This window comes from Pelodiscus sinensis, chromosome 4 (assembly GCF_049634645.1).
Source record: "Pelodiscus sinensis isolate JC-2024 chromosome 4, ASM4963464v1, whole genome shotgun sequence".
In the NCBI taxonomy this organism is placed as follows: Eukaryota; Metazoa; Chordata; order Testudines; family Trionychidae; genus Pelodiscus; species Pelodiscus sinensis.
In genome coordinates this window covers 116,980,751-117,006,924 of record NC_134714.1, presented here as the reverse complement: position 1 = coordinate 117,006,924, position 26,174 = coordinate 116,980,751, and the positions used below count along the sequence as shown (strand labels likewise).

The following is a 26,174-nucleotide window of genomic DNA, read 5'->3' as shown; positions in this document are numbered from 1 at the left end:
TCTGATAAAAAGGCAGGAGTGCGGGGGGTGCGGGGAGAAAGCTCTGTGGGAGCCAGCATGCACGGGAAGCTGGCTTAAAAGCTGGCTCTCCACAGGCACTGGCTCCCTCCTCCCCCGCCTCACTGCCTCTGATAGGCATAGTCGTTATGATTAGGGTTGCCAGATGGTTTAAAAAAAATACTGGACAAAAAATTGTCGAGCAAAAGAAAAAAAAAAGACCACCAGAGAGTAACCAGGGAGACCTGGTGGGGGGAAGGGGGAAGAATTCAGGAGGTTGGACCGAAATGTCCTGAGCAGGCTTCTGTCGGGCACTGAGCTGGGCCCGGGAAAAGCAGAAAAACTTCCTTAATTAGGAAATACCGGACATTTATGTGTCCGGTAATTTCTCAATTTGTTTACCAGACACAAAGTCCAAATATCAGACTGTCCGGTTCAATACCAGACACCTGGCAACCCTAGTTATGATTAACTGATAAACCTAGGTTAATCACATAACCGACTACACACTGGCACTCCTACTTCTAAAAGGGAACGTCAAGGTACATTAACCTATAAAACTGATCAGCCAGCTGAGCACCAAGGTGGAAATGGCCCATCTGATTAGCAGAGCACCCCCAGATAGGTTGTTTTTGTGGTGCATAATTGCACATGCCTGTAAAAATTTATTCCACACATGGATAAAAAAAATCTGCACATGCATGGAAAAGATTAAAGGGAAAATTAAAAGGACAGAGCAAGGACTGTTACACCCCCATCCCCTGGTGGAAATCCATGGAGTATCAGGCTACTCCCATTTTCTCCACCTGTAGCATTAGTCCTATAGAAAAGCCTTTCAAATGACAACTGGTATCAGAGTCCAGACACACAAAGAGAAGGATGTGGATTTCTGATCTGGGTCACCCAGCAGCAAAACAGTGAACTTGACTATCATTTAATGGTAATCTTATAGACTAACAGATGTATTGGAGCATAAGCTTTCATGGGCAAAGATCCACTTCATCAGATGCATGTAGTGGAAATTCCAGGGGCGGGTATAAATATACAGGCATAAGAAAAAGAGTATCAATCAAGAGTAAGGCTGGAGCTAACGAGGTCAGTTCAATCAGGAAGGATGAGGCCCACTTCTAGCAGCTGATGTGGAGATGTGAACACCAAGAGAGGAGAAATTGCTTTTGTAGTTGCCTAGCCATTCACAGTTCTTGTTTAATCCTAAACTGATGGTGTCAAATTTGCAGATGAACTGTAGCTCAGCAGTTTCTCTTCGAAGTCTGTTCTTGAAGCTTTTTTGTTGCAAGATGGCTACCTTTAAATCTGCTACTGTGTGTCCAGGGAGACTGAAGTGTTCTCCTACAGGTTTTTGTGTATTACCATTCCTGATATCAAAAAAGCTTCAGGTGCCACAGGACTCTTCATTGCTTTTACATATCCAGACTAACATGACTACCCCTCTGATATTTAATGGTAATAATCAGCTCTGATGTCAACTCCCACTTAAAACCAAGAGAAGGAAAATCACTGTTCTGCTGCTGCTGCTATTTCAGTCTTTATTGTTTACTTGTATTATGCTAGCATACTGCGGTACCAAGCGAGATCAGGCCTCGTCATGCTAGAGGCACAGTACGCAAAACATATGGTCAGAGAATCTCTGCCCCAAAAAGAGTTTTCCATCTCAGTAGAGAGGACAATGGTAGACACTTAATACCACATCCATGTATTTTGGGAGGGCCCTTCTTAGCCCGTCGAGCGAGAAATCCCTCTCTTTAAAGGTAAGGGATTCTAGAGAACACAGTGGACGTCCATGACATAAATCCTCAGCATATGGGTTTGTTCAACACCATAAGGCGTCTGTTAGCTCTGCTGATCAGCTGCTGTACACTATTAAATCCCCCTCTTCTGGGAACAGCATGAGCAGTCCCCCAAAACACTAGATCTAGATCCCCCAACCCGCCAGTGCCAAGATTCATGCTCCCAGCTTCAGAACACAATAGAAACTATATACCAACCCCCTCCCTCCTCCCGCCCCAAACCTCCTACCACCCATTGCCATAATAAACGTAGCTTAAAAGCCCTCCAGGAAATGATGACGACAGCTCCCTTACAGCCCAGAAAGCACTTCACGGCTTTGTGCAATCACAGCGCCCGTCCCCTCTGCGGGCCTGCCCCATTGTGCGCTTGTATTGCTTTCGCTCTCAGCACTTGGACTCCAATTAGAGCTCCGCTACCCCTTCCAGGGCCAGCTCACAATCCTGCCCCACCAGGGCTGTTCATACACACCTCCCTCCTCTGAGTCGCTCTTCTAGGGCGGGTTTCAAAAACTGAAACAGTTCTAATGAAGGGGCGGGAGGGGGCTGGCTCCTGCTGTGATATGACACACCTCATTATGTAGTAACAGCCTCGCCAGAGACCCCCCACTGCACTTGGGCTATGGAGCCAGGGCAATCAAAAAGGATGCAGATTAGCTGGCTTTTGCCATGTTCCTCTCCCTCTCTCTGCTCCTGCCCCTTCTCCATCAGGGAATACAAGCTGCCAATTCCCCTCCGGATTCCTCAAACGCCAGCCAAGAAAAATATGAATGGGAGGAGATACACAATGGGGTGGGGATAATGTTCAGACGGAGGGATAAGTATGAAAGGCTGGAGTGGGAGGGAACCGTGAAACCACAGGGTCAGGAAAGGAGGAGAAAGACAGCTTAATAACTAGGGAGATAAACTCCTGTGTCCCCACTCCCCCAGACCATGAACAATGGGTAGCTTTGGGGTTTGCAGACACAATCGGAGGGGCCTGGTGAAGGTAACACCCTAAGGATGTTAAGAGGAGGGTAACTGACTAATTGTGTAGTCAATACAATTGGTATTGGCTACACGATTAGTCGATAAGGGGCCCCACTGCGGCTCTGCAGTTTAAATGTCGTAAGAGCCAGGTGCTCTGGCAGCCCAGCTCTTACTTCATTTAAACTGCAGAGCCGCAGCAGGGGTGGGTCCAGGACCCAGTGCAAGCCAGGACTCAGCAGTTCCAGCTCGCACTAGGCCCCAGACCACTGTGCCTCTGCTTTTAAAAATGTTTTAAGAGCCACCTGGCTCTTACTACATTTAAAAAGGCAGAGCTGCAGCGGGGGTCCCAGCAGTTCCGGCTAGCGCCAGGTCCCAGACTGCTGCATCTCTGCTCCCCTTCCAACTCCTCTCACCCTGCTGGGGGGGGGGGGGGGGGGGGGGGGGGAGGGGAACAGGCAAGAGGTCAAGTAGTGACTCAACTATTCGCTTACATGCCTATAACACTCCCCTTATCTCCTAATTGCTGAAAGAAACCCCCCTTTGGAAAAGGTTGTGCATGACACATTCTGACAGGCCAGCAAGCATTTGGAAGGGTGAAGCCAGAGGTGCTGGGGAAAGAATGCACAGAAAAGCAGCCAGCCCCCACTTATCACTTCCGACTGCCCCAGAGAGGACCTCGGTGTACACAGGTGGTGTGTGCTCTCCCCTCATTCCACCTCTTCCAAAACAAAGGCTGCATGGATAGCCCAACAGCTCAGTCCAGAGCATCCACCATCCCCCTACACCCCTAGAGGGTTGTTTATTTTAGACAGATGCTTGTTCACTCTGAGCCTAACCCCAGTCAGCATCACGGCAGGCAGAGCAGTTTACTGGATTAGGTAGCACTATATGGGACCATGGGACTCAGCACAGATGGGTTTTTTTTCCGGCTCTGCTATGAGACTTGGGGCAAGCAACCTCACCTCTCTGAGCCCCCTTCACTCCCTCTGTGTCTTGGACTGTAAGTTTGCTGGAGCAGGGACACTCCCTATGTTTGTAGGATGCCACGCACAATGAGGTCACAATCTCAGCGGTAGACTTTGGGCGCTAATACAAAAAAATATATCAAATTATGCCTGGCTGTGGCAACACGGTGCCAAACAGAGAAGGTGGCACCATCCCTGAGCTAAAGTCTTCAGAATCTCTATTGCTGGTGATGCAGGAACCAGAAAATGCTGCATCTTTACACTAGTTCCTCCTCCCCTCCCATTTCTCACGCTGCCCACCACTGCTTCTGCCTAGTGTATGGATGGTAAGTAGCACAGACAGAGGCTGCTGGCCCTCGTTATTAACATTACAGAAACATCTAGGAACCCTGATCAGCAATCAAGGCCCCATTGTGCTACGGGCTGTACACACCAAGAACAGAGTTCCTGCTTCAGCATCAACCAGGAAGCAGCAGCGGTGGCACTTGGTACTTTTACCTCTGTGCTGTGCAGCCCCAAACAAGCGTGTCTCCTTGATGGGCTGGCAAAAACACCAATGGCTGTTGCTAACTGCTCTTTGCTATTGTTCTCAGCCTCGCCAAATCCAGTGGAGATACAACGGGGACAGCAATTGCAGGGGATTGTGAGGAAGGGATGCAAGGGAAGCTAGTAGGCAAGGCCAACAGAGCCCAGTAGAGCTTGTACATCTCAGACAGGGCTTGTAGGACTGGCAGCTAAAAACAAGCTTGCCCACTGGATCAAAGTGAAGGAGCAGGAATGGCTGGTGGATGTGAGCAAGGCCCTGGAAGGTCTCCTGTTAACTCACCACCATGGCAGGATGCCACCAGCTCCAAAGGGGGGAAAACGGTTAACCCGAAACCTAAATTGGGGTTTCAGAAACTAAGCGGTGTCCCTCTCTCATCAGTTTATTAAAACTGCCTTAATCTTCTTGAGCATTCCTGAAGCCCATTACCATAATCCTTTAATCCCACCTCTCCCTGAAGTGCCTGTAATGAGGAGATGGGCCACAGGCTTAGCTGAATGGGGGCAGCAAGGCAGGAGGTGCCATTCTACTGCTCAGGGACAAAAAGACACCTTAACATGTGCATTATGCTCCCCCCCCCCCGCGCACACACTTCTGTGGGGCAGATCTGCCCCTGGTGTGTAACAGCATTGAAGTACACGTCAGTGGAATAAAAGTGCCGGGGTCGGAAGTTTAACCACACACATGCACGCATGTTGTGCACATTGAGGAGCACGTGTCCTTCACTGCCAGCCAAAGTGGGGGCCAAACATTTCCATGCAATACCTCCGAAACCCTCAGTTCCCTGAGCCTGAATTGTGCTGCACTGGGTGCTCATTTGCTCAGGTGCACACATGGCTATAGTCGGCAGGAAATCTCAGTGGAGATTCAAGGGCTAGGATTTTTGGCTACCCGTTACCTTAACCTTAGGGCTCAGACGGCTACTTTTTTCTTGCTCCTGGTGCAGGACCCCCTAGACACATCTTTCACATCTTTCCTGAGGGAAACACCCAGCCTAGAAGTAGGGTTGCCAGATGGTTTAACAAAAAATACCGAACACCGTCCCTCTCCTCCCTGCCCCCGAAAAATTCTGTTGAGGAAAAAAAAAGGGGGGGGGGGGAGAGGGAAGAGTGGAGACCAAAGGACCAAAGTTATAAGTACCTGGGATTTTTGCCTCCTGGCTGGGAAAAAAAAATCATAAAGTACCAGACATTTTAGGTGTCTAGTATTTTCTGAGGTTTTTTTTAAAACCAGACAGGAGGTGAAAATATCAGACTGTCCGGTTCAATACCAGACACCTGGCAACCCTACCTGGAAGCCTCAAGATGAAAGTTGTGAGCAATCCTGAAGAACATCTGACAAGATAGCACCTGGCCTTCAGGCCATGGAGCTGGGCGAGGCTGTCCGGAGAACAGGCAGCCATCTGCCCTCATCCTTCTTCCCCCTGCCCTGCCAATAAAAGGGGCTGTCAGCCATGTCCCCATGGAAGGGCAACGCATGGGCAGGTGTTTAATATTAGCAACACCCATCTCCTTTTAGACAATATGGGTCCCCCTCCCCAATATCCAAATCAGAATATTATTTCCCCACAATTGGGATAATTAACATCCCATGCGCTCCTGCATATACTACAGCATGGGATCCATTCCAGATATGCCTGTACACTGTTTGACGTTTTGCATGGCTTCTCTAAGGCTGGCTCCATCCGAGATGCACACCTGCCTTGGCAAGCTAGGCATGCACGTAGGAAGGTCTGGAGAACTAGAGAGCCTGAACTCATCTCTCCTGAGTTGCAGAGACATAGGAGGGTCTGTTACAGACACATAGGAGGGTCCCGAGAGGCTGAGCTATCTTGCACCCTTGCTGCAAGTAGGAACCCATAGGCCACCGCAGTAGCACAAAAAAACCCACCCCTGGGCATAGGAAAGTCCTGTCCACTCCCACTTCGCCCCTGCTGTGCCTTGGAATGCTCCCTGCACCAGGCCTCCAACTGGGCACATGCGCGTAGGAAGGGCACCGCACCGACTCCTGGAGAGAGTCTTGAGCTGCGGGATGTCAATGAGGGGAACTCTGCAGATGTGCTGGGGGAGCAACCATTAACCAGGCCCCAAGCAGCCAGTTTCAGTTCATGCCATTGCTTCGAGCCAACACTGGTGCCACTGCAATGGCTCTTGCTATCTTTGGCAAGTCAACTGCACTACAAGTAGTAGTGGGTTCAGCATGCCCCACTCTGTTTTGGGCCCTTTTGTTCCTGCTCTCTCCATCTACTCCTGCTCCTCCCTCGTGCTTGCTGCTCCACTTTCGTGGTTCTCCTAAGTCCTGAATACAGATGAAGCAGTCAAGTCTCAGGGAAAGGGAAAACTTTTCAGCCCAGCAGAAGGGTAACCGTACCTCAGCAAGGTCAACAACTATCTGGTGTCTCTCCCTCCCTTTGCTCTTCTCAGCTGGTAGCATGCATAGGGGACCAACTATGAAAAGGGCCCCTTTCCCCTAACACACACACAACTTCCTACCAGAGATCGCCTTTGCTGGAAAGCCATATTGAAATGCCAGAGACTCGCCATCTAAGGCTCCTTCCGATTGTAATCCCAGCAAAAGCAAAACTCACATTGATTTCAAAAGGGGCAGGATCCAGCATCCACACTGGACATCCCATTAAAGTGGATCCGCGCCGGCAGAAGCGGCAACAGCCGATAACTGCAGCGAAGATGGGGTGCTGCAGGGAAGACTGGAGTACACACTACAGGGGACAGTCCTGCACTGGGTGGACGAGGCAGGAAGCAAATGATGGAGCAAATCGCTTTCCCCACCACACATGATCAGGGCACATCAGGCCCCAAGGGGCCAGGACAATGATACCACTGAGCGCTTTTCCTCCAGGATCTCAAAGTGCTTTACAACGCCAGGAAAGCATCATTGTCCTTGCTGGGAAATCTGAAGCACCGAGAGCTCAAGCGATTTGACCATCACGCAGCAGCAGAACTCAGGCCCTTTCCCCCTCCAGCCAGCGCCTTGCCCGCTCACTGGGCTAAGCAGCCTCTCAAGGTGTGTGTGGGACAGGCATTGGCAGCCCTTGTCAGTAATTCGTGGCTCCGCCGTCAGCAGGAGATTATCTGCCGGAAGGATTGCTGAGAAAGTAACTGTCAGCTTATGGCCTGAAACGCCGGCAGAATCATTTAAGCGCCAGAGCTCTCCAGGTGCTTATTAAGATGTAAATTCTGGCATGGCTGCCAAGATTCCCCCCCTCCCTAGCCTTCCTCGTACATCGGTACTTAGTAACCCCCCTCCGCGAGCTCACACTATCTGAGGGATCCCTAAATCAGGGGACTGTTACTAATTACTAGTATTTTGCAGCAGCAGCAATCAGAGACATGGGGCTCATTAACAAGTTAGCACCTCTGGTTTCCACAGCAACCATGTAGCTGCCAGGCAACAGCTGCGTCTCAAGCCCTATGGAGATATTAACTGGGTTGCTCTGCAGTGTAGGCACCGAGGAAGCAGCAAGAGCCTTGGCCCCATCTTAATAGCACCGGCACTGCCAGGGCAACTCCAATCCTAACAATCGGCTTGGGATGGAGAGGCAGGGAGGGAATGCCCTGCTTGGGATTTGAACTCACAGAGAAGAGGAGAGGCTGCTTCCACCTCCTTTGTCACAAACCAGCCTATAGCCGTTCCCCACCTCCAGTTCCTTTTTTTGGGGGGGGGAGGCTTCCAAGGCTAAAGACATACACAGGGGCTGTGTCTACACTGGGCCACTTATTCCGGAAAAGCAACTGCTTTTCCGGAATAAGCTGCGAGCTGTCTACACTGGCCCTTGAATTTCCAGAAAAGCACCGACGATCTACTGTAAAATTGTCAGTGTTTTTCTGGAAAAACTATGCTGCTCCAGCTTGGGCAAAAGTCCTTTTTCCGGAACACTGTTCCGGAAAAGGGCCAGTGTAGACAGCACAATAGTCTTTTCCGTAAAAAAGCCCCGATCACGAAAATGACGATCGGGGCTTTTTTCCGGAAAAGCGCGTCTACATTGGCCACGGACGCTTTTCCGGAAAAAGGGCTTTTCCGGAAAAGCAGCCTGCCAATGTAGACGCTCTTTTTCCGGAAATACTTATAACGAAAACTATTCCGTTTTAAGCATTTCCGGAAAAAGGTGCCAGTGTAGATGTAGCCAGTGGGTTAAAGGGCAGCCACAGCTTCCCAGAAAGACATCTACATGCACAGCAAGGATGGGGCACGTTAGGACTCTGGGGTGGTGATGGGAGGAGGAAGTGTTACATCTCCAAGGGCCATCATAGCAGTGGCACTTGTCAGCAGCCGTTTAGGAGGCCCTTTAAAAAAGGATATTCAGCACCACTTCAGGGAATTCCCGCTCAGAAGGGACAGTCATTTCAGTTAACACACCACTAGTTGAGGATCCTCCTTAGAGGAACCTTGAAACACCATCGCAAAGTTGACTGGCCCACCTTTTCCCCCAAAGAGGCTCATGAGAACAAATGGCCATTAAAAGCCCTACTGATGATATTTTATTTCCCCGGCATGACAAAAGGACTTGCCTCAAGGTTGTATAAGTGAGGGATTTCCTCAAAACAAACAGAAAGAATCTGACTGCAGGGAATTGCCTTCCCACCTCAAGAAGTCAGGCACAAATATTAACAGAGAGGGTGATTAATCATTGGAACAAACTGCCACAGGAAGTGCAAATTCTCCATCTCTTGAAGTCTTCACATCAAAGCTGGATGTCTTTCTGGAACTATGCTTCAGTCAAAATCAAGTTATTGGTGTCAATAATGGATGAATTTAAATGGCCAGTGCTATGGAGGGGGTCAGAGACTAGATGACCTTAAATTCCTTTCTAGCCTTCATATCTATGAATTAGGAGAACCACTGGAGAGCAATTCCACATCAAGAGATATGTAGGTACTACAGTGCAGCCTAGAGAGATCCCAACCCAGTTCAGGGCCTCATAGAGCTAAGCCCAGTACAAATACACAGCAAGAGCTTACAATCAAAGTAGATCAGATCAGAGAAAGGGTGATGGGGGAACTGGACAGCCCAAGGTCACACAGAAAATTGGAGAGAGATCTGGGCAAAGAAGCCATGTCTTTTAACTCACAGTCCAATGCCCTATGTAACCAAGGAGAGGATTCAGGATAGAGACAGACAGATAAGGAAAAGCCACCACACTCATCTCACACTTGAGACTGCTCAAGAACCTCCAATCATCGCTATCCATGGTCCTTTATACAGCCTGACCTCCCCTACCTTAAGGCCAAGGCTAAACACAAGTTGTAGTGCTCTCAGGGCAGCCCACCATCTGTGCAAACAAATCACAGAACACCTTAAAACCATGGTGTCCAACACACTAGCCACATGCGGCTATTTAGCTGTGGCTAGTTGGCCGGCTGAGTGTGACCAGCTCGCTACTGTAGTGGTTACTTCTTCAGAACAGGTTAGGCACTATGGCCTTAAGAAATCTGGAAGGAGAACGTCCATTTCTGGCACAGCACGGCAACTCAGTGGCAGTCATTGCTCCACTTGAATGCAGGCAGGCTCAGGCACCAGCTGCTGGCTGGAGGTTACTCCCTGTTTCTGTCCGCCCACCCCCACCCCCATGCTGCTGCATTTCTTTTGCTTGATCATTTAATTCCCACCTCCCAGTCTTATAATAATTTCTTTCTGGTGTTTTAATGGGGGGCAGGAACAGATGGTGAGGAACAAGAACAGCCTGGGCTTTGCATAGACCACTCTACACGGCAAATGGGTCATGGTCCACCTAGATCTGTACGTCTGAGATTCAAATTGTGCACCAAGAACCATAAAATGGGAAACACGCATTAGCAATTTGCACATTGCATTTTCTGTAAGAGTCTAACTGAGGTCCTAAATCCAAAGGCATATGGATATTTCTTGTCGCAGGATGTTATATGCACTAAGGTAGCGGTTCTAGGCATCATAAAACCCAGAAATTAAACTCAACTTAACCCCCCCCCCCCCCCCAAGAACACACATACACTGCTATTTCCTGAGGGATTGCAGATCCACAAACCTTGTCACATAGGCTTTAAGGTGTTTAGCTCTGTTTACATCCTGCACAACTCCTGCAAGCCAAAAGAAAGTTTACCCCAATGCAGTGGAACAGTGTGGTTCTTTGCATTTCAGGCTCTCGCCTGCTACCAGACCCACAAAAGAAAATCTAGGAGGGGTGGCTTTGAGTGGCTCACCTCTCTCTAGAAAATACATCAGGTCACACAAGGAACATCAGGTATGCAGAGATATTCTGCTCTCCTTTTTGCTTCACCCTTGTGATTTATTATAAGGTGGTTTTGTTTGGTCACTCTGAAGTCAGAGAGGTCAAACTAAGGGACATCTCTCCTCCACCCCTCCTGTCCATCCCAGGCCAGGTTATGGGAAGTGGCCACACACAGTCAGGACTTACTGTTGTCATGCGGGTTCTCTTTCCTGAATAAGAAATCTAATTTTTGCCCCACTTTCCAGCACAACACCCTCTCTGGAGGACCCATTAGTGTAATACAATAAAACTCCATTGGTCCGGCATCCAATGTTCCGGCACTCCTGATGGTCCGGCACCATCGGGAACCCGGAAGTGCTCCGGGCAGCCGGACACTTGGAGCTTCTCTGTGCCCGGCTTCCTCAATTCAGCCGCTGCTGAAACTGACCAGCATCTGAATCGGGGAAGCCGCGGGCAGAGCAGCTGAGGTGCTGCCGGGTTGGTCCTGCAGCGCCAAGCTGCTCTGCCCCAGGCTTTCCGGAATCAGCCGCTGGTCAGTTTCAGCAGTGGCTGAATTGGGGACTCCTGGGGCAGAGCAGCTGGGGTGCTGCCAAGTTGGTCCCATAGCGCCACCCCTTGGCGCTGCGGGACCAAACTGGCAGCACCCCAGTTGCTCTGCCGCAGGCACCCCCGATTCAGCCGCTGCTGAAACTGACCAGCAGCAGCTGAATCGGGGACACCTGGGGCAGAGCTGGACTATCGGAAGGGGGGGCTATGAGGAGTCTGGGGTGGCAACCCTCCCACCCCACCCCAGACCCTTCATAGCCCCCCCTTCCGATAGTCCGGCATATTTGATAATCTCACACCCTCTGGGTCCTAAAGGTGCCGGATTATGGGAAGTTTACTGTAGCTGGCAAAAAAGTATTTCATTCATTAACTAGTTCGCCTGCAAAAGAGGGAGAGGCTGCTTACCTCTGTTCTCCCTCTCAGTGTCAGGGGGTGTTTACTTTTCAAGGCACACATGATTTTGCCAGGCTGTTTCAGATATCGTGGTGTGCAACAGAACCGTTATCTGATCCGACATCATGATCCGGCCAGTTCCAATATCAGAGCGTCAGCAGGTGTCATGACCAGCATTTACGAAATGTTGTCCTTTAGGACTTGTAGCTGCCCCTCAGCCCAATAACATCAGTTCTTTCTCCTCTCCACTTCTCTACCATAGCCCAAGCTCACCTGTGTGTCAACTGCTTCCTGGAAAAGGACTGTGCTGGCAGTTGGAAAAGGAAATAAAGGCAGCCAAAATGGAAAGATACCCATTGCAGAGAGACGTGCAATGACACGTCATTGGTTAGGGACAGAAGAGAATACCCAGCTCCACCTGCATTTAATAGCACCATAGAACTGCTTCGTGAGCGTGTGCAGAGCCTCAGTGAATGCATATGCAGCCATCTAAATTGATGTATTAAGTTTGCGTGATGCTCAGTTTAACTTTGGATTCAGTGGCTAGGGATGGAAGCGACTAGTAAATTAGCAATGTGACTAGTCACATCCCCCCCTTGCTGCCTCTATCAGAGAGAGGCAGCAAGAGGGGGAGCAGGAGTCGGTACAGCGGGGAGCTGGCTTAAAAGCCGGTTTCCCGCAGCACCGTCTCCCTGGGGGGCAGGGGAGGTAGAGGCACAGCAGGAAATGGCGCAAGCAGGGACTGAGGCAGTCTGGGATTGGTCCTGCCTAGAGCAGAGGGCTGGACTTGATGACCTGCTGAGGTCTCTTTCAGCTCTATGATTCCGCTCGCGCCACTTCTGCTGTGACTCTGCTTTTGAAATATACAAGAGCCCCATTGGGGTTCTTGTACATTTCAAAGACTCAGGCACCACAGGGAGCGCAGGGCCAGTGGGAGAGTCCCCACTGACCTGCACTCCCTGCGGGGCATCTGCTTTTGAACTGTAGCAAAGGCTCTTGTTACAGTTCAAAGGCGGAGGCACCCTTATAGACTAATCGAACAGTCAATGGAAATCCAACTGACTATACAATTAGTTAATTACTCTAAATGTAACATCCCAATCAGTGGCTATTCTGCCTTTTCTCTGCCTTCCACCCAACAATGTATAACTCTTTGTGGGAGACATTTTGGGCCTGAACAGGTCGACACCAGAATCCCGAGCTCCTCTGGGCCACTTGGCTGGGCTGCTGCATTCCACCAGGCTCAGGAGAGCACACGCTGCACAGCAGGAAACAAGGAAATAAGAGCTGAGCCTGTGCTGGCTGTACTGAGAGCCTGTGCTCAAGTTCTGGGTCTCTGCCAAGAGGGACTACAGAGCTGGGAGAGGCTACTGTACAGGACTCAATCATGGGTCCACTGAAGTCAATGGAGCCTGACCAGGTCTACAGCACACACTTGATCTTTGCTAGGCTTTAGCCAGGTCACTGCAACCCCTCTCCTCACACCCTGGGGAGGGAACATTGAACAAAGCAAAGTTAGCAAAATGGTTTGGGTACTTATAATTTTCATGCATTCATTAAGTGGCCTGAAGTCAGAAGTGCTGGCACCATCTCTGAACCAGCTCTCAACCCAACAGCTTGAGGGTTCAGCATGCAGCCAGCTGTATTCCAAGGAGGGCTGCTGGCCAAGACAGATGAAGTTGGAATAAATAACACCACATTCCAGACACAATGCAGAGAAAATAAGTGGGATTAATAAGGAGCTCCAAAACAAGGGCTGCTCAATCCAGCCCATTGACCGATTTGTCCACCATTGGTTTGTATGTATTAGACTGCTCTGGAGATGGACAGACCCTTTTTACTTCCCCTGTGAAGTGTCAGGGCTGTCTAAAAGGGTTTGGAACCAAATGGCTGCTGAACAGTTTATGAAATCCAAGCCTTACCTGCACTCTTGTTTCACTCACTTTGAAACAGGGACCGTGAGTGCCTGGATAAATGGATTTAAAGCTTGGTCTAATTTCACCATAATTTCTAAGAACATAAGAGCAGCCATACTGGGTCAGACCAAAGGTCCATCTTGTCCAGTATTCTGTCTTCCAACAGTGTCCAATGCCAGGTGCTCCAGAGGGAATGAACAGAACAGGTAATCATCAAGTGATCCCTCTCCTGTCATCCATTTCCAGCTCCTGGCAAAGAGCCATTCTGGCTAATAAGTATTGATGGACCTAACCTCCATGAATTGATCTAGTTATTTTTTGAACCCTGTTAAAATCCTGGTCTTCACAACATCCTCTGGCAAGGAGTTCCATAGGTTGACTGTGTTCTGCATGAAGAAAAACCTCCTTTTGTTTGTTTGTTTTAAAACTGCTACCTATTAATTTCATTTGGTGTCCTCCAGTTCTGATGTTATGGGAACAAGTAAATAACGTTTCTGTATTCACTTTTTCCACGTCATGATTTTATAGATCTCTATCATATCTCCCCCTTAGCCTCCTCTTTTCTAAGCTGAAAAGTCCAAGTCTTTTTAATCTCTCTTCATATGGCAACTGTTCCAAACCCCTAGTCAGTTTTGTTGCTCTTTTCTAAACTTTTTCCAATGCCAATATATCTTTAAGATGAGGCAACCACATCCGTACATAGTATTCAAGATGTGGACATATCACAGATTTATATAGAGGCTATAAGATATTCTCTGTCTTATTCTCAATCCCTTTTTAAATGATTCCTAACATTGTTTGCTTTTTTGACATCCTCTGCACATTGAGTGGATGTTTTCCAGAGAACTATCCACAATGACTCCAAGATCTCTCTATTGAGTGGTTGTAGCTAAATTAGTCCCCATCATTTTGAATATGTAGTTGGGATTATGGTGCTCCATAACCTCAGTTGAAGTATAAGTTTTCTAACTTTTTGCCACAATATTCCTTAAAGAATTATTTTTTAAGTTTTATAATTAATGATGGATGTAGGCATACCATACCCCTACTAGTTGGAGGACTCTCACTAGTAGCCAGAGAATAACAGGAAAGACGTGGTAAGGTCAACAGCAAGGCTCAGGGCAAGTGCTGGGAGGGAAGGAAGGCAGATGTCAAGAGTTCCAGTGGGGTGCTCTTACTGGATCAGACCAGTGGTTTATCTAATCCAGAACCCTAGTACTGATGGGGGGATGTCATGCTAGAGGGTCTACTACAGAACACCTACCCAGGCAGAAGAAGTGCATGAGGCTTTTTTTAAACAACTAACAAAATCATCCAAAGGGCAGGATTTAGTGGTGATGGGGGATTTCAACTATCCAGACGTACACTGGGGAACTAACACAGCAGGGCACAGATTATCCAATACATTCTTGGACTGCACTGGAGATGATTTTTTATTTCAGAAGGTTGAGGAAGGTACTAGGGAGGAAGCTGTTCTTGATTTGATTTTAACAAAGAGAAGGAACTGGTTGAAAATTTGAAAGTAGAAGGCACCTTGGGTGAAAGAGACCATGAAATCACAGAGTTCATGACTCCAAGGAATGGTAGAAGGAAGAACAGCAAAATAGAGACAATGGATCTCAGGAAGGCAGATTTAGAAAACTCAGAGAGCTGGTAGGTAAAGTCCCATGAGAACAAGGCTGGCCTTACCCTGAGGCGGCCGGGCACCACTAGGACCGAGCATAGAAAATTGTGTCTGTTGCTGGTGCATATGTATTCTCTCTGCTCTAGATGCACAGAGCTGGTAGAGTGCATGAGAGGAGTAGAACAGGAATAAGGCAGAATTGAGACCTTTCAAAGTTTTGGCCCAAGCAAGGGGGCATGGGAGCATCATTTGAGCTCCCTGCCTCAGTGCCAAAATGTTCTGGTCCAGTCTTGCTTCTCATGCAGGGCTAAGAGGAAAAACAACAGAAGAGAGTTGGCAGTTTTTAAAGAGACATTATTAAGGGCCCAAAAGCAAACTATTCCACTCAGTGGGAAAGATAGAAAGTATGGCAGGAGACCATGTTGGATCAACCAAGAGATCTTACATGATCTAAAAATCAAAACGGAGTCATATACAAAGTGGAAAAGAGGTCAAATTAAAAAGGATGAAAATGCCAGTATGCAGGGGCAAGATTACAAAGGCAAAGGCACAAAATGAGCTAAATCTAGCTAGAGACATGAAGGGTAACAAGATGACGTTCTACAAATATATTAGAAGCAAGAGAAAGACTGAGGACAGGGTAAGCCCGTTGCTCAGTGAAGCAGGAGAAACAATAACAGGAAACTTGAAAATGGCAGAAGTGCTTAATGAATTCTTTGTTTTGGTTTTCACCAAGAAGACTGATGGCGATAGGATGCCTAACAATGAATGCTAGTGGAAATGGGGTAGGCTTAGAAGATAAAATTTAAAAAGAACAAGATAAAAATTACTTAGAAAAGTTAGATGCCTTCAAGTCACCAGGGCCTGATGAAATGCTTCCTAGAATAGTCAAGGAGCTGATAGAGGAAATATCTGAGCCTTTAGCTATCACCTTTGAAAAATCATGGAAGTCAGGAGAGATTCCAGAAGCTAAAAAAGGGCAAATACAGTGCCCATCAATAAAAAGGGAAAAAAGAACAACCCAGGGAACTACAGACCAGCCAGTTTAACTTCTGTGCTAGGGAAGATAATGGAGCAAGTAATTAAGGAATTCATCTGCAAACATCTGGAAGATAATAGGGTGATAGGTAACAGCCAGCATGGATTTGTAAAGAACAAATACCAGGCCAATCTGATAGCTTTCTTTGACAGGATATCAAGCCTTGTGGATAAGGGAGAAGCAGTGGATGTGGTATACCTAGATTTTAGTAAGGCATTTGACACGGTATGACATGACCTTCTTATCAATAAACTAGATTGTATTTCCTTAGACGGGGCTACTATAAGGTGCGTGAATAACTGGCTGGATAACTGTTCTCAGAGAGTAGTTATTAATGGTTCAAAATCATGCCGGAAGGGCATAAAAAGTGGGGTTCTTCAGGGGACTATTACAGGACCGGTTCTGTTCAATACCTTGATCAACAATTTAGATGATAGCATAGGGTGTATAGTTATTAAGTCTGTAGATAATACCAAGCTGGGAGGAGTTGCAAGTGCTTTGGAGGATAGGGTCATAATTCAAAATGATCTGGACAAAATAGAGAAATGGTCTGAGGTAAACAGGATGAAGTTTAATAAGGACAAATGCAAAGTACTGCACTTACAAGGAACAATCAGTTTCACACATACAGAATGGGAAGCGACTGTCTAGGAAGGAGTTCTGCTGAAAGGGATCTAGTGGTCATAGTGGACCACAAGCTAAATATGAGTCAACAGTGTGACACTGTTGTAAAAAAAGCAAACATGAATCTGGGATGCATTAACAAGAGCATTGTGAGCAAGACATGAGAAGTCATTCTTCTGCTCTACTCTGCGCTGATTAGGCCTCAATTGGAGTACTGTGTCCAGTTCTGGGCACCACATTTCAAGAAAGATGTGGAGAAATTGGAGAAGGTCCAGAGAAGAGCAACAAGAATGATTAAAGTCTCGAGAACATGAGCTATGAGGGAAGACTGAAAGAAGTGGGCTTGTTTAGTTTAGAAAAGAGAAGACTGAGAGGGGACATGATAGCAGTTTTCAAGTATCTAAAAGGGTGTTACAAGGAGGAGGGAGAAAAACTGTTCTCCTTGGCCACTGAGGATAGGACAAGAAGCAATGGACTTAAAATTGCAGAAACGGAGGTTTAGGTTGGACATTGTGAAAAACTATCTGTCAGGGTGGTTAAACACTGGAATAAGTTGCTTGGGTGGCTGTGGAACCGCCATCACTGGAGATATTTAAGGGCAGGTTGGATAGACAGCTATCAGGGATGCTCTAGACACGGCCCCCAGCTTACCTGGATCCAGCCCCCAAGGCTCAGGTCTATCCTCCCAGCACTGGGGAAACATTGCTGGTGCTCTAGCCCCACACCGCCATGCAGGTCCCCGTAGAACCCACGCACCAGCACCAACTGGTTTGCTGCTTTGGGGGAAAGAGGGGTGGAGCCCTAAACCTTGGAGGGTTCAAGTCAGTCAATCCAAGGCTGGATCTGACCCACAGGCTCTGCGGTCGGAGAGGAAGCGGCTCCGGATGCTATCGCTCCCCCTTTCCCTGGCTGCTGCAGGCTTTTCCCACACTACTCCAATTGGCCGTAACTGCAGCCAATAGGAGCAGCAAGGGGCAGTGCCTGGGAACAGCTTGGGACATGTCCCTGGGGAGCTGTGCCAGATAAGCGTTCCCCATTGCCCAGACCTCCACTCTGCTCCTGTACCCTCTCTCCCACCCAGACCCCTCAGTCCCAGGCTGCTCCTGCACCCTACCTCCCACTCAGACCCCACTCCCCAAGCCTGCTATCCAGCAGCCCCCTCCCACATACATCAAACCCCTCATTTTTGGCCTCACCCCAGATCCTAGTCTCTCCCCTTCTCAGTTGGGGGTCAGTGGTTTTTTCCCCCCTCCCTTCACCTTTGCATGGGCCCCAGCTGATTTTTCTGTGGGTCAGAAAAAGGTTCCTCTCTCCTGGTGTTTAGTCATTCCGCAACTTGGTTTTTACTTTCAGAACTCAGGATGTGAAGCCCACGAACTCATCACATGGAAATGCTATGGAGAGACTGCTGCCTGCCAACTGCTGTTCCAGCACCTCAGTGCTCTACAGGCATTCCAAAGGAGCCAAAGGTCTCAGCCCCAAAGAGAGGTTTATTTTAGATGAGACAAGTAGAGAAAATACACACACACATACTACAGTGAGCAAAGATAAATTACAATCAGAGCACAGCATCCCTAAATTAGGTATGTGCTCATTTTGATGGCCACATAAGCATGGGTTGGGTAGGACCCAAACATCTCTCTGTAGGTAACGTGGAGGAAGCGAATACAGATTAAGGATGTGAGTGAGGAGAGGGTGGTGGCTTGGCAAACAGGAACCATCTGGGCATTTTGTGCCTAGAGAACACTTGGAAGACTACATGCATTGGGGGTAGGGACAGGAAACAAAGAGGGTGTCAGGGAAATGCTTCTAACACCAGCCCGGTGACTAATACGCTAGGGCTATGTCTACGCTTCGGACCTTACAGAAGCACAGCTGTGTTGCTGCAGCTGCGTCATTGTAAAGTCTTCTGCGTAGCTGCTCTATGCCAATGGGAGATGCTTTCCCACTGACACGGCACCGTCCATAACAATGCTTTTGTTGGTATAACTAACATCAGTCAGGGGTGTGGGTTCTTCCGCACCCCTGACCTACAAACCCACTTGTGTAGACGCAGCTTCTGTTATTTGTTTCAGAGGCCATTTAACTTCCATGCCACACAAACCAAACATTAACCCTAGCACCAGCTCTTGCTGTCTATTCTTATAAAAATGTTGGCGTAATAGGGCAAGATTTTCAGGCGTGCCTAATGGTTCTAGACTACTTACCCCAATCTGAGATGCCTTCATAGGACCTGAATTTGAAAGGACGAGTACTCAACACTTTCTAAATATCAGGCCCCTACAGAGCATCTCAGGTTGGGCACTCAAAGTATCTGGCCATTTCTGCCTTTGTGAGTCACAATGGTCAAAGTTTTGAAAGTGAGGCTGTAGAAAACTTACTCCATTCTTTATCATCTATCTCCACATTAGTTCAGGCTTCCTCTTCTCTTACGGCTTGTCTAGGCAAGAAAGTAGTGGTACAGCTATACCACATTCACTTACTCTGCTATAGCCATGCTTACCAATTTATCTAGGTAGACAAGTGCTGATGTATGGTTTTAGCTGGTTAAAAATTAAACAAAAGAAAATGTTTCTTCACTCAGTGCACAGTCAACCTGTGGAACTCCTTGCCAGAGGACGATGTGAAGACTAGGACTTAAACAGGGTTCAAAAAAGAGCTAGCTAGATTCCTGGAGATTAGATCCATCAATGGCTATTAGGCAGGATGGGTAGGAATGGTGTCCCCAGCTTCCGTTTCTCTAAAGGTGGGTGACAGGAGAGGGATCATGTGATGATTCCCTGTTATGTTCTCTCCCTCTTGGGCATCTGGTATTGGTCACTGTCGGCAGACAGGATACTGGGCTAGATGGACCTTTGGTCTGACCCAGTATGGCCTTTCTTATGTTTTGTCCCTCTAATCCACATGGGCCTTGCCTGAGAACCCTCATGGCAACACTGTGAGTGTGATTTCCCACAAGAGGCAGAACTTCTATACACAGCTCCTGGAGCAGAAAGGGATAGCTGCTGGCCCTTACACAAGCCTATAAGAAGAATTGGTAGCACAACTGTGTGCTTCAGCCATGGCTCAATAATACTCCTCATGATCTATAATGGCTCTGCTCGCCAAGTTTAAACAAAAAAGCTATTGTTTCAATCAGGGCGTAGCCATGGGTGGGCCTGCGTGGGCCATGGACCACCCACTTTGCATTCAGGCCCACCCCCTGAGGCTCACATAGCTCCACTTCAGCACTCCGGTTGGGGAGAGGTGTCAGGGCTTACCTCCTGTTCTGCTCCTCCCCATCCCCCATTCTTGCCCACCCCCCTGAAGTCTGGTCTCACCCAAGTAGGCCCTTCTGGCTATGCCACTGGTTTCAATATAGGTTGCATTGCACTGCAGCTAAACTAGCCTTGAATGTGGTTTGTGCATGTGGACAGGACAAAGCCATGTTAGAAGAGCACTCAGAAAAGCATTCCAGCTTCCGTGACTATTAACATGATTATGTTTACTACACTGGAGGTGCTGGGTCATTACAGTATAACTGGGAGCATCCGGCTTCGCCTACATGCATAAGACTGCAACCTGCTGTAACTACTGTACACAGCCCAACCACAGCTTTAGCTCTGTACACCCAACGGGGAACAAGCCGTGTTAGGACAGAAATGCAATGTTACTGTGTAATCACACAGTGCCTCGGTACGCAGTCTTTTGCAACGTAGATGCTCTGTAAGCCTGTGGTTTTCAACAATTTTCATTTGCGGACCCTACAAAATTTCCAATGGAAGGACCCCTTTGGAAATCTTAAGATAAAATATGCAGATATCCAAGGTCCTGTGATCTACAGATTGAAAACCACATTCCTAAATACATGGGACTTCTCTAGAGATTTTCGCAAGCACGCCTGAGAAGAGCTAATTTATCTCCTTATCAGATGAATTATCTTGCCTGTTCACCTCCCTTCCCCACCCGCTCTAGATTAGGTCAGGCATCTCTTCCCACTTTGCATCAGGCGTGACAGGTGCATCTTAAAAAAAAAAAAAAATCGAGGGCTTGAAAAGCAGGTTTTAAAACCGTGCAGCCATTAGGATGCAAACAGCATTTTCGTGCAATGCGTACTCCTCCCTGGCAGGACCCCAGTATTAAAAGCAATCACCACAAAGGTTTTGCGCTCAGCAGTTTCAAAGCCATGAAATGCCCTGGTGTATTAGTGTGCAGCAATTTGCTAAACAGAAAGGAAGCTAGAGAACCATTTGTTTCTGTTGATTCCCCTTCTCCAGTTAATGTTGCCCTTAAACTCACAGCCCAGGATAAAAGATCTACAAAGGCTTAGACTATTTTCATCCACCTCCACTCCATCCCTCATCAGCATAAGCCATTATTTACTAGATCCCTTCCTCAATCGCCACCTTCTTCTCAATTGGTTTCAATTCCCAAAAGCAGTTCAAATACAATAGTGATGATAGGTGCCTATGAGCAGCGGTCATAAAGCAAAGACATTGGGAGACTAAATAAAATGCCGCTTTCCAAGCACTTTAGTTCATCTTTACACATCTGCTACTTCATCACATGCACCTTAGCACAGATCGCTCACCCCTTTTGGAGCCAGGTGCTACCCAGCTTCACAGCGGTGGAGGATTTGGCTCAGACACCCTTACAAAAACTCAGAGGGGGGCCAAATCTAACCACTTCATAGCTGTGTACACATTAGAGCTGCATCTGTTGATAAGGCTGGGAGGAAATGAGGTGGAATCTAGCTGCATCCCACTCATACCATGAGAAGCTTCTTCAGTTTGGGGAAAGGAATGTATTTCGTCCCCAAAGGTTGTTTGGTTTTTAAATGTAGGGCTCTCCAGTTTACCGAGAGGTCATTTGGCAACAAGGGAGATGGATGACTAAGAAGTTTCATCCTAACGCCTATTGTATTTTACTATCATGAGCTGTGTGGTGTCCAAAGGTAGACTGTAAACTCTCTCCAAACATTATTGTCTGCTGGGTACCTCACAGCCTTTGTTCCGTGCTATGCAGATAAGCATTAGGGGCCATATTTTCAGGTATGCTCAGCATTTCCCTTTGTTAAGTGCTTTTGAAAAATCTGGCCACTAATGTAGATACCTAAGGCCTTGTGTAGGCTCAGATTTAAAGGCATGATGTTAGAGGAGAGGACTATAGTGATCATGCTACTGAGGCTAGCAAAGACAAAGTCATCCAAGGCAGATGCACTAGATGCAGTGAGTAAAAACCTATCAATGTTCAATAGAAGTTGTCTTGGAAAACAGTTTTGGAGTGTCCAGAGTCACTTGACAAACTTAGAGCTAACTCCAGGTCAAAATTCAAGTGTAGATCCAAGCCAGGTCACTTGAGAAAAAAAAGTCACACCCCCCCCACCAAAATAACCATGCCAGCAAAAGCCCTGGTGTAGGCAGTGACACTGACAAAATCCTATTGTAATAACATAGTACCTGTACTAACAGTGCAAAAAGGACAGCCTCTGCTCTGAAGAGCTTCCAGTCTCATTTTGCCAGTACAGCTTATTCTACATAAGAATGTAAGTGGAAGGGCTATAGCTGTACCAGCAAACCCTTCCTGGTGTTGACAAGGCTAAGCTTTAGCGTGAGCTACTGGGTACAGAGCTTCCAAATGTGTTGAGGGGCAGGTTTGTTTTAACTGGCAGACAACCAGGCTTTCACCTCCTATCAAACTAAGGCCAAAATAAGTCAAACGGTCACTGACAAACTCATTGCAGGAGTGAGAGTGCCTGTTACCCGGCTGAAAAAGCATCAGGTGGCCAATCAAAATCTTTAACATTGTGATCTTAAGACTTATCTGGTTTTAACACGGCTAACCCGGTTACCGTTCTGCCTGTATGTCTGAAACTTCCTCTCTGGCTACAAGTCTGCAGCTTATTTTTGACTGCAAGCTCTTCAGGACAGGGAACTGATTTTTTTTGATGGGTATGTCTGTATGTTCACACCACTAAGGACAATGGGGCTGAGATTCTTTAGCCTCTGTTGCAATACAAATAAACATGCATCATGGGCTGCACCCAGCAAGCACATCCAAACGTCCTTAACAGAAGAGAGTGCTGCAGCACCTCCTTCCTCACAACAAAACCACAAATTACAGCCCTGCAGCTCCCCTAATGCAGACTGAAGCACTGACGTCAGCTTTTAAGTACTGACCAGGAATTTATTGTGTAAAGGGATATATTAACCAATAAGGAAAACACACACACAACCCAGGAATCTTTCATCTCAACACTTCCAGCCCTCGGTGCTGAATCACAGCACACACGCAGCTCATGCTCCATCCTGCCAATGCGGGGAAATAATTGTAAGGGGCAAGCTTAACTCCTTGGTCACTAGCAGCGCCCTGCGAGCAATGGCAAGGAAGCCCCCATATGCCTCTTCCCTCCAAACACTAAGGCGACACATCCTTAAGAAACCGCAGGCTCGTTCACACCAGCCTCCCAAGCGGGTGGGCCCAGGAGGGAGCACACTGGTAAGTCAGCGCCTGCAAAGCCCAGGCAAATTGGAGCCCGGCTCTTCTGTAAAACCCCACGGTATTAGACCAGCAAACCGCAAACATATGTTCTCCTCCCCCCTCCGTGCACGCGGGCGGATCATGTCATTTGATTTGCACCCTGCAGGATTTTGTGAGGCCGCCTATCAAAAGTACCGCCCTGGCATAAGCACGTAGCTCCCTGTCAGCAGCTCCCTCCATTACAATAGCACCCACCACGGGATGTTTGTGTGTGTGTGTGTGTGCGTGCGCGCGCACCAGGTGAGTGTTGTGCAAAAATTCACACTGTTTCGTTACCAGCTCTGGGTAACACAAGACGCACCCTTCCATCTCCCCAAATACTGCCTCCAACGCGTGCCTTCTGCTCACCAATACACGCACCAGCGACTGCATCTTCCTGAGCCTAGCACTGCGTGTAAATACACACGCGCAGCCCATCCGTGCGGGTGTTGCATTACACAGAATTGGCGTCAGGAAGGTGCAATTCACAGCTACACAAAATACACCTCTACATCTGCATTTTCTCCCCGGCTCCGATCCCTAGGACCTACTGCAGGGTCATTCAGATACGGAGCACGATTAGAAGCCCTAAGCCACCTCTTCGTCCCTTACATTTTTAAAACACGTACCTTGCCGCACTTCCTCTGCAGCCGGGGGAATCAGCGCTCCTGAGGTGCTCCAGCTGATTGCAGAGTTCTGCACATTCGCCAGGATAATTCAACGCAATTACAGGATGATCAAATGAGAAGCACTGCCAGGCTGCTGCAAGTGCTGATGATGCAAGTCCTAGCCCCTTGCAAACACACACATGCACTCCCACTGCAATGTAGGCATAACACTAGCCCACTGAGTGTGGGGCAGGCATGGCCCTGCACGGAAGGGGCGTTGGGGGAGGATGGCACAGATAAGCATTAACCGGGCTGAAGGGATCCAGGAAGACAGAAGGTTGCACTTTAGAACTAAAAATGAACTGAGGATGAGGTCATGCCTTGAAAAAAAAGCACCTGACGTCACCCCCAGCCAATCAGAGAGGGAGGCTCAGGGGCAGGGTGACGTCAGCCTCTGATCCTGGGGCTTTGGGTGCAGATTAAAGGGAGACAGGCAGGCAGAGCTGCAGTTTAAAAGGGGCAATGGCCTAGTTTTTTTCCCCTTTTATTTATTCCCTCCCAGGCTGTAAACTCTTAAAAGGGAAATGCACTGTCTTACCATCTGCTGAAGGAGATGGGAGAACTGTGCAGGCTGGAGCGCTGGGCAGCGGTGTAAAGCAAGCTACTCATGCTAAATGAATTTGGCATGTATTGTGGGAGGGGAAGGGTGTGCAGGTTTGTTTCTTCGGCACACAGATATGCCCTGCTGTGCAGGAGAGGAACTGGGACACATTTTCCACTAAAGCCAAAGGGAGGGGACAGCATGTTTTATGAAATACAGCATGCAGCAGCCTTACATTTTCAAATCTGATTTCATTTTAGAAGGATGTACTTAATGTCCTCCTATAGGATTTTACCTGAAACAGATCCTGTCACCTCCAGAGCATGCAAGGAGTGACCTACAGCTGCTTGCTCAGTTTATGGCTGTCTGGGAGGAAAGAGGAAAGTACATTTCATTTATAAACCCTTAAAATAGCAAGGGACCGTGGAGCAAGAAGACACCCAAATCCACGCTTTGTGGATGGAATATGATTCAGGAGCTGAAATTATCCATCTCTTTCTGTGGCAGAATTCCAAGCTTCTACCTCCTGGAGCTCCTCTGAAACACAAAGACCTGATCATTGGTTTTTTTTTAAAGCTCCTCTTACAATCTTCTATACTTCCCTTTGGGTGGGGCTGTTTTTCTTCTTAGTATTTATTTGTATTGCCCACTAAAGTGATCGGCCACAGGCAGCAGGGAGCTATAAGAGTTCATTCCTTGGGTGGTGCTACTGTAACGCTAGCGGGCCTGCTGGCGCAGGGACTCCCTTCAGCTGAGGTACCCTGCTCTCTGACTGGCCACTGCTGGCATGTTGGGAAGTGTTAAAAAGACAAGAGGACAATTGAGCGATTGCTTCTCCTATATCCCCTTCTTTAAAGAGCTTCTGTCCTGCACGCCTCACAGCCCGATACAAGCCCCCTGAAGTCAGTCACGGACCCTTTGGATCAGACCCCTCAGCCAGCTTCCTATAAAACAGGGAAATGGGGAAATCAGCCTTTCTTTGCTGCTAGACTACTTCACCCTCCCAAGCTATTGCTGGACTCTCTGCTTTAATTACTCCCAGCCTCAGGAAGCTGAGGCCTGTTAGGCCAGAGAGGTTTGTTCACTCTTGCCTCAACTCCTTGCCCTAGAGCATTGTCTGTGCCTCTGAATTACTTTCTGTAAACAGTAAACACGCCACACAGGAGCCATGAAACAAGCATCTGATGGGAACAGAATCTGGGGCCTGTTGTGATTTGATTTCCTCACTTTAGAGGGGTGGGGGAAAGAGAACATGAAGGCAAGACTGGGAGAGAGATGAGATTTAAGATATCCATTTCTCAGGTCCACTGTAAGGGCTCACCAAACCCAAATGCCACCCTTCAGAGTCAGCACATGTTTGGGCCCCTTGAAGAGCTGACACTTTCAGGTGATGTTGCAGTTGGGGTGTCATGCTGTGTGATGGAACGCCGCACCTCTGTGCCATCCCAGGGGCACACAATCGCCAGCCAGCCAGGAGAACTGCAAAAATAGCAGTCATTTCCTTTGCGACATTGGATGTGGCCAGACAGCCTCCAGTTTAAAGAGGGATTAAACTTTAAAAGCAAAGGTTTTGCTAATACTTACAAAATCAAGGAAAGGCTCCCTCCCCTTTCCTGCCTTCTTAGGAAGACAGAGAAGGATATATGTATTTTAAAATTAACTCTTTCTTCTCCAGACATGTACAGATGAGCTGGCCACATCAGGATTTCAAATTATTAGAGTTATTTAGATTGCAAGGTTGGAGAGGCAGCTTTGTTTATATATTTGTATAGTACCAAGCAGTCCTAGCCATTAGGGGCTACCATGATGCAAAGCACTA

The 26,174-nt window shown here is 47.9% G+C and overlaps 1 protein-coding gene across 1 annotated transcript in view; it reads right to left on the bottom strand.

Moving 5' to 3' along the window:
- DUSP8 (dual specificity phosphatase 8) overlaps positions 1-24,088 on the bottom strand; it is a 96,429-nt gene extending 72,341 nt beyond the window's left edge. The window contains exon 1 of the mRNA XM_075928195.1: positions 23,776-24,088. The gene's annotated coding sequence lies outside the window, so the exon portion shown is untranslated. The remainder of the gene's footprint in view (positions 1-23,775) is intronic.
- Positions 24,089-26,174: the final 2,086 nt, after the last annotated feature.